Source organism: Pistacia vera, unplaced genomic scaffold (assembly GCF_008641045.1).
Source record: "Pistacia vera cultivar Batoury unplaced genomic scaffold, PisVer_v2 Contig286, whole genome shotgun sequence".
Classification (NCBI taxonomy): domain Eukaryota; kingdom Viridiplantae; phylum Streptophyta; class Magnoliopsida; order Sapindales; family Anacardiaceae; genus Pistacia; species Pistacia vera.
This window is the reverse complement of record NW_022196097.1, coordinates 409985-420642: the sequence shown is the minus strand read 5'-3', so window position 1 is coordinate 420642 and position 10658 is coordinate 409985. Positions and strand designations below refer to the sequence as shown.

The window sequence follows — 10658 nt, the reverse complement described above, 5'->3', positions numbered from 1 at the left end:
TTACCAAAATCTATCAATAATGTTAAGACTTAAGAGGTTATTATATTTTTTTTGGAGGTTGAATAAGGACAAACAAGGGTTGCATTTCAGAAACCAACAGGGGCTAATGTACATTTTTTAAACCAACCGGAGCTGACATTCAATGGTCAAACATATAGGGGTTTACTATAAAAAAAACCTTGAGTTTTCGTAAATGTATCTAATTTTTGTGAAATGTTTTAGATAAGAGGGTAATTTAATCTGACCATTTATAAAGTACTTATGTCAAGAAAATAATATTAAAATTAGGTCGAATTACATATTCCCACCCTAAGTAAAGTGAATATTTAACCGGTGCCCTTGATTTCAAAAACTATCAATGTTTCACCCTATGTTATTGTCTGTTAGTGAATTATGTAAAATCTTAAATTCAAGAATATTTTACAATATAATTTATAAATTAAATTAAGTAAAATTAATCACAAATTAAGCACAACTTCAAATTAATCACAAATAAAACAAAATCTAAAATTAATCAGAAATCAAACAAGTCAAATAAAATCACACATTAATCACAATTGGGTAAAATCCCAGGTAATTACAAATTAAACAAAATCTTCACTCCAGTCCAGGCTTTAACCAGATTCATACACACGCGATTGATTCAACTCCTTACTAAATCCTTACAAAATTAGTCAATTATTCGATACAACCAAATAAATCCACTATCTCCAAATTATTTTCACACCATTCCAAATCCAAACACAATTCACAAAATCCTATATACATTCAGTCATCATCTTCTACTTAAAGAAAAAACGTTGACCAAAAAGAAGGGAGAATAGATCTAGCCGAAAATGGCCATATCTAATCTGGCCATTTTCGACCATATCAACGACTCTCGGTGATTTCCAACGACTTCCGACGGCGGCCGATGGTGGTGGCTGGTGGCTGGGAGTGGCTTGGGGTGGGTGGGGGTGATTCTGTTATAAATTAAAGTTCTATATAAGCTTGGGTATTTTAGCTAAATCTAAAATGTTGGGGGTTAAAAGAAACTATTCAAAAATTAATAATAAAAATAATATTATATTAATATTAAAAAATGAGGGCAATTTAGTAATTTACATAACATACCCACCAATTTATTCCTCCCAACCAAATATATTAATATAACATACCTACCAATTTATTCTAACCAAACAAATTTCCCTAAAGATTCTCAATAATCTTCAAAGTAATCCAACTTTCTGTTAATATAACATTCCCAATAATCCAACATTTCCTAAACCACACACACCCTTAGAGGGAAAATATAAAGCCTTCTAAAGTAAGGCATAAGCTTTCTAGGAAAGTAAGTTCTATCTCACTAAGATCCTCACAAACCTCAATGTGAAAATGAAGTGTAGAGGATAACTGATATCCACAATACTGTTAATGAAATGCCTAATGCATTTACAGATGCAACAATAATAACGGGATCATATAGACCAATTGCAAACACACTAGCACGAAATAATATTCCAACTAGAGAATATGTTAAAGTGAGCACAAATAATATTCATACTACACGCTAGAAGTGTGGGAGACTCCTTGGATCCAAATATACAATTCCTTGAAAAAGGAAAATGAAAAATCAATCAAACGATTATGTTATTTGTAAAACCCTATATGGCAAATAATCTTAGAGGGGGGTGAATAGGATACTATAAAATTAATTGCGAAATAAAAATCTTCACTGACCCAAACAAGTTAAGAACAAACAACACCAACAAAGATAAGCAATATATGAGAATAATGCTAAGCAATAAGGATGAATAATAATAAGCAATAAATGAGAGTTGAAAATGAAGCAATGAATAAGTGCAAATGATAACGGTGCTTCAAGTATATATACAATGAACAATAAATGAGTTGAGAGATAAGAAATGTTCAGAGATTTATAGTCGTTCGGAGCTCTATCCACAAGCCTCCAATATTCACTTCTTCAAGGCAACATCCTTGAAGTTCCACCAAAATTGGATTGCACCAAATACACTAGTTTGACAAGATTTCGCCTCTTACAATAGTTTGATAGGATTTCACCTCTAGATTTACAGGATTTTGCTGACAAAAAGTGTGAGAAAGATTGTCTCTTAAACTAGGCTTGAACACACAATAAGAACAATACTCTCAAAGATTTACAAATGAGTTACAAGAGAGTAATGTTTTGATTTGGATTTTTAGCTCAAGGGGTTATATGAGAATGCTTTGATATGACTTTGAATCTATGATATTCTCTCTATCTTTCTTAACAAAAAAATGCCCTATTTATTGCTTGACTTCTCCCCTTTGAACTAAATAGTCATTTTTGCATTTAATGCATGCCTAAGGAGCCTGCATACATAAAGGAATGAGCGTTCCACCTTCGTGAACGGTCGTTCCTGACACCAACTATCAAATTGTATAGCTTTAGGGTTTCTGGTATATCATTCCACCACAAGGAACGGTCATACAACCACCGCGAATGGTCATTCCACTACAAGGAACGGTTGGACCAATGGTTCCTTAAAATCCATAAAAATTCCAGAAGCAAGCACAGCTTCCTAGAACATTGGCGTTCAACCAAGAATGATCTTTGAGTGTGAACGGTCGTTCCACCATGAATAATTGTCATTCCACTTCTGATACTTGATCTTCAATGGTTGTCTTCCAAGATTCCTCAAATGCGCGAAGTGATTGAATTCTGAGGACTTTGTCTTTTGACTTGGATGAAATGAGTGTGCTACTTGGTTGTGCTAGTGTGAGCGACTTGGCTCCATTTTCGACAGAAGCATGCATGATCACATGGAACGTTGTCATGAGGGGAATGTGCATTTGGGTAGCTTTGAAATGCAAGGAATGGTCGTTCCTTTGTCTTGCATGGTCGTACCAACTGGGAAAACTACATTTTGTTTTTTATTATGACTCTTTGTCATGCCTTTGCATGTTTGTTAGAAAACCAATCAACTCTTTGATTAGTTTTGGCACATCAAAACACATGAGGCTCAACATATTGATAATGATGCTCGAGTTATAGATGAAACCACATTCTCTACATTAACTCTAGAAGAGATAATAGTCCTTCAAGAGACTAAAATCCTTCAAGAGGCACAAGTTCCTTAAGAGACAAAACCACTTAATAATGAAGAAATTTATGAAAATCATGTATACAAAAAAGAAATATGGAATCGTGAAAACATGATCATCAATGATAACTTCTCATTTACAATAACTACTAAATTATGAATAATGATTTTGAGTCACATACTGTCAATAAATGTAGATAGAGACATGATTGGCGAAAATGGAAAGAAACACTTCAAGCAAAATTGAATTTTCAAGCAAATCATAAAGTATTTGGACATGTAGTTCAAACACCTAAAGACGTAGACTTGGGGATACAAATGGGTATTCATAAGGAAAATGAGCAAGAAAAATAAGATAACTAGATATAAGGCTAGACTCGTGGCTCAAGGTTTCCTACACTGACTTGAAATTGATTTTGATGAGACGTATTCACTTGTAACTGACACAATCACATTTGAATACTTAATTAGTTTGTCGTTCATAGAAGGACTAGACATGTGTTCATGGATGTTGTAACTGCATATTTATATGGTAAATTAGATACTAATATCTATATGAAAATGGCTGAAGGATTTCAATTACTTGAAGTAAAGAAAGCAAACCCAGAAACATGTATTCATTCAAACTACAAAGATCATTGTATGGGTTGAAAATTTGGACGAATGTGGCATAATCATCCTGTGAATACTTGATAAAAGAAGGATACATTATTGATCCTATATACCCATTTGTGCTAAAAAAGAAATCAGTATCTAATTTTGCCATTGTGGTGTGTGTTGATGACATGAACTTAATTAGGTTGTTGAGTATTTAAAAGAGAGTTTGAAAGTAAGGATCTAGGAAAACAAGATATTGTCTCGCCTGCAGATCAAGCATAGTGAAAATGGAATATGATCCATCAGTCTAGATATACTAAAAGATTTTGAAACGATTTAATATGGAAAACTCATCCCTTGAGTACCCCAATGATAGTGCGGCTCTTGATTCTCAAAAGGATTCATTTCTCCCTAAAGAAGATGATGAAAAGATAATTGGTCTGGAGTACCATATATTAATGCAATAAGTGCATTGCTATACTTAGGACATGTATTAGACGGATATAACATTTGCAGTATACCTATTGGCAAGGTTTAGCTTTACACCAACTTGACACATTGGAATAGGATAAAACAAATGGTTGTTACCTTAGTGGACAACAAACTTGGGTTTATTTTATTAAAAGGACTATGTTCATGATCTTTGATTAGTCATTTATGTAGATGTTGGATACCTTTCTGCTCCCCACAAAGCTTGCTCATAGATGTGATATGTTTTACTTATAATGAACAACAATATCATGGCGCTTACAAAACAAACATTGGTTGCTACTTCTTCTAATATTCTAGATCCTACACTTCATGAAGCTAGCTGAGAATATGTATGGTTAAAAATCTATCCCATCCAAGCACATGCAAGTTATCTTCTATCTCAGATACTTCACTATCATATATGAGGATAATGCAACTTGTATTGCTCAAATTAGAGAAGGATATGTCTAAGAAGATAGACTAAGCATATCTCGTTGAAATTCTTTTATACTCATGAACTCTAGCAGAGTTGATGATTGATGTCAAGCAATAGTTCAAATGATAATCTTGCAGATCTATTCACTAAAACATTACCAACACCAACTTTTGAAAATTTGATATTGCATCTGTATGCGGCATCTTAGTAAGCAACCAAGTTAATTTTGTCATTATCAGGGGAGCAATTTTTGTAGAGAGTTATGTATTGGACATATGTACATTGACTTTTTTTTCCTTGATCACTGGATTTTCTGGCAAGGTTTTTTAACAAGGCAATATTAAGCATATCCAATACCATTATACAGTTCATCAAATAATTGTATTTCTTTGCTTAGGTTTTTATCCCATTGGGTTTTTTCTTAAATACAGGTAAATACAATTTATCTGTTATCTGTAAGTGATGAATTTTATTGGTGGAGATCCAAGGGGTAGTATTGTAAAAAATGCGGATCTTTCACTAATTGATACATTTTCCATTATGCCGTTTGCACCCTGGACACATGACAAAAGGTGCAACATTTTGTTTAGGCTTGCAATGTGTGTGACACTAGTGGCTAAATGAGATAGTTTTTATTAGGTTGGGGGCAGCAAGAGTACTATACAAACCCCTCCCTCTTTTGCATTTTTCTGTAGCGATTTATAAGTCCTTTGTCTTTTACTCTATTACATTGTAGTCATTATTATTTTATATTTTGGCAATATTTTACGACAAAATATAAAATTGATATTATCTATTTCCATATTAATTAAAAATTAGTATCTTTCAAAAGGTTATGTGTTTGATAAATGAAAATATAATGAGACATTATATATATGAAAGAAATAAATATATTAAATAATATGGAAATAAACAATATGTTAAAAATATTCTTGAAAGTTTATAGAAATTCGAATGAAACACCATCAACCATGCAATACAATTTTAATACATACTAATTTCATTGTCAATGTAGCATTTTGGATTATGGTATATTGATTTTTACTTCAAAAATATATTTATTTTATTATACAGTAATATACTTATTTAACATCTATAGGTTGTCTTAACATGTCTCAAGACTCGTGATAAAACATTAGAGTACAAAACTTGACTTTTTTAACGAGTAATACTATACATACAACATTTTTCATACAACTTGATGTGACAAAAGTTTATGCTTAATTTAAAAGGGGAAACGACTTACACCTACCTAAGGTTGGAGAAACGAAAGATTGGTACCCAAAAGGTTTCAAAAAGACAAACAGGCACCTTTCGTTAGGGAAAAGACTAGAATACCCTTTGAGAAATATTAGTCTATTTTTTTAATTACTTTAGACCCCTTAAGTTTACTAATTCCATCAATACCCAAAAAAAAGTTAAAATTAACAAAAACACCCTCACTCACCATACTTGCCAGATTCCGACGGACACCACTGGAAATAGCCGGTAGTTCACCGATCTGGCCTTTTTCGGCCAGATCCACCACGAATCTGGCGGAAAAGGCCAGATCTGACTTGAGAAGGCAGATCTGGCCGAAAATTGACGGCCACATCTTTGGCCGTCACATCTTGGCGTCACTTTCCGGCCAAAGATGGCTGCAATTTCCAACCAGATCTGGCCTTCTCAAGTCAGATCTGGCCTTTTTCGGCCAGATTCGTGGTGGATCTAACCGAAAAAGGCCAATCGATTGAACTACCGGCCATTTCCGGGTGGGCGTAGACCGTTGTGATAGATTCCGACTACCACCGACAGTGACCGCTGGAATCTGACAAGTATGGGTGGATGGAGTGTTTTTGTTAATTTTTAACTTTTTTCTGAGGATATTTGATGGAATTACTAAACTTAAGGGGTCAAAAGTAATTAAAAAAATAAACTAATATTTCTCAAAGAGCATTCTAGTCTTTTCCCTAACGAAAGGTACTTGTTTGTCTTTTGAAACCTTGGGTACCAATCTGTCGTTTCTCCAACACTTGGGTAGGTGTAAGTCGTTCTGCTAATTTAAAATCAGTTAATCACATTTGACTACAAATGGGCCAGAACCTCAAGTTCTGAAATGGATTATGCAAAGATAGTTTGGTTCTCCACCAGCCACTTCTCACTACCACATTTCCAATATTCATCATAAACCACAACCCCAGCTACACTTCCAGATTCTACAACCATCAAACAACCTTTGTCTAAAAACATAGATGGTCCAAGTTCCAACTAAGACGTCGCTTCTAGAATAACGATATATTAGGACATGAATATCACATCAGCTAGGTAATAGTCAGTTTGAAATATTAAAAATGGTTAGAAAGTACGAAGGAAATGCAAGATAAGACAAACACTACAATTATTGTCATATTTGACTGGGTTACTGTTTATACCCCGATCTGGTTAATCCACTACAATACCATTCACATTATCTTAGTAGCATGACATATAGCAACCAGCAAATAGTTTTTTATTATCAAATTACGATGGATATATTAAATAGAATCATCATAATATATCCACTTGGGGAATTTGTCCACCACCTGAAAGTCAACAATTCCATCTTAGCCAGGTGGCCAGTTCATCTGACGCCCCCCTAAGAGATGGACGTGAATGTGGTAAACTGATTGACCTGCAACAGAATATTCCAACATCAGTTCCCGAAATATTAGGTATATTCAATGACAATGTCTATTTCCAGTTTAAGATGAAGAAAATAACTTACATCACTTGGCCCATCATTAATCACAATCCTGAAGCCATCTTCCAGACCTTCTGTTTGGCAACTAGCTTAGCAGTGTATAGAAGACGGCCAAGATATCACAGTGCCTTTCCTCAGCCTGGGAAGATGATTCACATTACTAACAAGAGAATAAAATAACCAAGAAAAACTAGTCATTATGAGCAGGTGACTTTCCAAGTCTCCTTTTTTTTATTTTACTCCATGATACACAATGAAGCAAACCGATAATGTATTTGTTGAGATGAACACATCAATAAACATAACTATGGAAAAATAAAGCAGACAAAAGTTGACAGAGTTTGACCTTCCATTCTCAACACATGGAGTAAACATTAGACAACCTTGAAGATTTTGAACTGTAAAATGTGTTGAACTTCATGGGCATAGAATCAAAATAATGAAAGACATGAATAAATTTTACTGTTTGATAATAAAAGATCATTTCCTGTATCTGGCTGAAGATTTTGTCCAACTGTATTATTTAGTGATAAGGAAAAGTGATAATAATTAATATAAGTGAAATTGGAAAATATTAAGCCTACTATTAAAAACACAGTAGTAGTTCTCAAGTCATCTTTCCAAAGGGGCAAATTCACATAAAGTTGACCTCGAGTAGATAGTATTGCAAGAAAATGTAACTATGAAAACAAAGATAGCCAAGGGTTTGACAAGAAACATTGAAAGATAGGATCAAGTTCAACTTCTAACTTCAATTTTGCAATATCCCATTTCTCTACATTCTAAACTAATATTTACAAAATACAAGTTGATGTTTCCATGTTTATATAAAAATATTTAATTTGGCCTTTATTAGGTCCAAGGTTTCAGAGAGAGAGAGAGAGAGAGAGAGAGAGAGAGAGAGAGAGAGGTGGTGGGTTAAGATATTATTTAACCGTCCCAAACAAAAAAAAAAAAAAAAAAAAAAGGTCTTAAGATGACTTCATCTGGTTATTTACTAATGGGAGCTGGTGGTGTAGCGTGTAGGGATGGCAGAAAACCTTGTGAAACAAAGCTCTGAGAAAACCTATGCAACAAAGATATACATGGATTGAGGTTTTCATGGCTACTCAAGAACAAAGGGGTGAGGATCCTAATCCAGCACCAAAAACCAGTCCCAATTAATTTATTTCTAATACCTTGTATAATGTTGTATAACAATTTTACAAATTGGTGGGGGGGAATAAGAACTATTGCCTTGATTGGGTTCACCAATCCTTTCTCCACCCCCTTTAAAATAGGGATGAAAATGAAACAAGGAATAAAAGGGGCGCAATGAGAGGGATGGTAATGGGAAATCCAAACTTGTGCAGTTTCACCCAGTTTCCATCTCTATTCTAGTGCAACATCACCACATCAGACATGAACAATTTTGTAAACAGTCCACTAGCTACACACTAACAAATGATACTCTTGGAGATAAAAGAAATAGCAAGAGAAAAGGATACCTTAGAGAGTCCAGTCAAGCATCCTTCACTTTGGGAATAATAGAATGTGTGTGGGAGCTTGGGAGATATGTCCCTAAAAGCTAAGACCTGTCAAAACAAACACAACAAAGGAATAAAGAGAAACTCTAAGCTGGCACTATTTTTTAATATGAACAACAGACTCCAAAGCACAGCTCATCTGATAGGATCATTTTTCTAAAAAAAGTTGAAACATTAAAAAAAAATGTTACCTTTATAACAGCTGTTAAACCATAATAGATGAAAAAATCTCTACTAAAAACAGATATCTAATGGTAAATTCAGTTTCAAAAGAAAAGTATAAGCCACAATGAGCACAATAGTACCTGCATCCTCATAAACTATGGTAGATGGGATTTCTTTGTTAATTATTTTGTCAAATCTGCACATCAATCAAAAGCATAAGAATATGCAAACTTTTCATTAACGCAAAATTCTGAAATCCAAGGGAAAATATCAGAAAGTTCAATATACCCAACCAAAAAAACAAGAATAACTTTTAAGGTTAGACAAGTTGCTATAAAACTTTGGTCAAGGCACAAACTAATAGTAACATAACCAACATTTACCATCTAGAACTGATTGTTGATAAGAATTCTAGTTTCAAACATAAAGAGACTTCAAATCCTAATCCTACAATGCAATTACTAAACACAAAACTATGTTATGGCTACAAAGTTCCCAGATGGCTACTGTAGCGATTTCTATCACACATCCAATAGAGCTCAATAGATTTCTTTTGAAGGCATGCTCTTACAATGCAAGAAGCATATACCATGTGACATTCAAGGTTCAATCAGGCCCTAATGAAAGGAGAGCAACAGTGATTATTTGAAACAAAAAGAAAAAAATCCACAATTCAATCTTAATCACAGCAACCAAACTTTTGATGGAGCTCGAAATAAAATTTCCTAATTAATACCTCTTCAACAATTTGCATCCAGACTCTACAAAGCATGACCGACCAAATCTTCGAGAATTGGTTTGATTCTTCAATTTTCAAGGCTTGATAGATAAATTGATAGCCAATGATTTTTCGGGCGTTTCAGAATAGTTTAACCAACATGTTAACTAATCCATCGCTATAAATTGGATGGGATTTTGCAGTTTTTTCTTCTGAAGTACATCAACGTGACATGAGCGCGAAGGGGTTCAAGAATCCGTTTTTTTTCATAAGGTCTAAAATAATTTATTTTCATTTCAAGCTTTAGAATTATTTTTTTTGTAAATTATTGAGCGGCGAATTCCAATCATTTTATCATGTAGAAACAGAATAATCAATCAATGAGGCCAAATAATCAGACAATCGACAAATGAAGTTTAAGAAAGTGGAAAAGATAAGGGATAATAAGAATACTAAACAATTGAAAAGAGAGAAATAGAAAAGAATTGAAGAGAAGCTCACATGTGGGAGAATCAGAGGGAACTGCAGCCAGAGCTGCTTCTTCTTCTGAAGTCATGGCGCAGCAGGGGACAAATGAGAGCTCAGTACTCCAGTCGGCTTTTACCTAGGCTTGATATTTTCTCACCGCTCATGTTCATTACCTTCTAGGCTCGCCCTCTTTTGTCTTTCCCTTGACTTGTTTAAATTATCTTTATCCTCCCCTACCATTAGGGTATTTTTGTTTTAAGCAATATTTTATGGAGATATACTGTAATAATCATTTTAAAAAAAGTTAGAGGCTATTACAAAATGAGAGTCTGCTTCATTACGAGGTTTAATCAAGTAACAAATTTTTATTTTTTTTTAGATATCAAAAATCTTCCAAATATTAATGAGCCGTTTTATAAATATTTATCTAATTCTTTCTCTATCGTTTATTCTTTTATTTTAACACCATACAATT

General features: G+C 33.8%; 1 pseudogene; it reads right to left on the bottom strand.

Annotated features, from left to right (window-relative positions):
* Positions 1-7134: 7134 nt before the first annotated feature.
* On the bottom strand, positions 7135-10297 carry LOC116134363 (annotated as a pseudogene).
* Between the last annotated feature and the right edge of the window lie 361 nt (positions 10298-10658).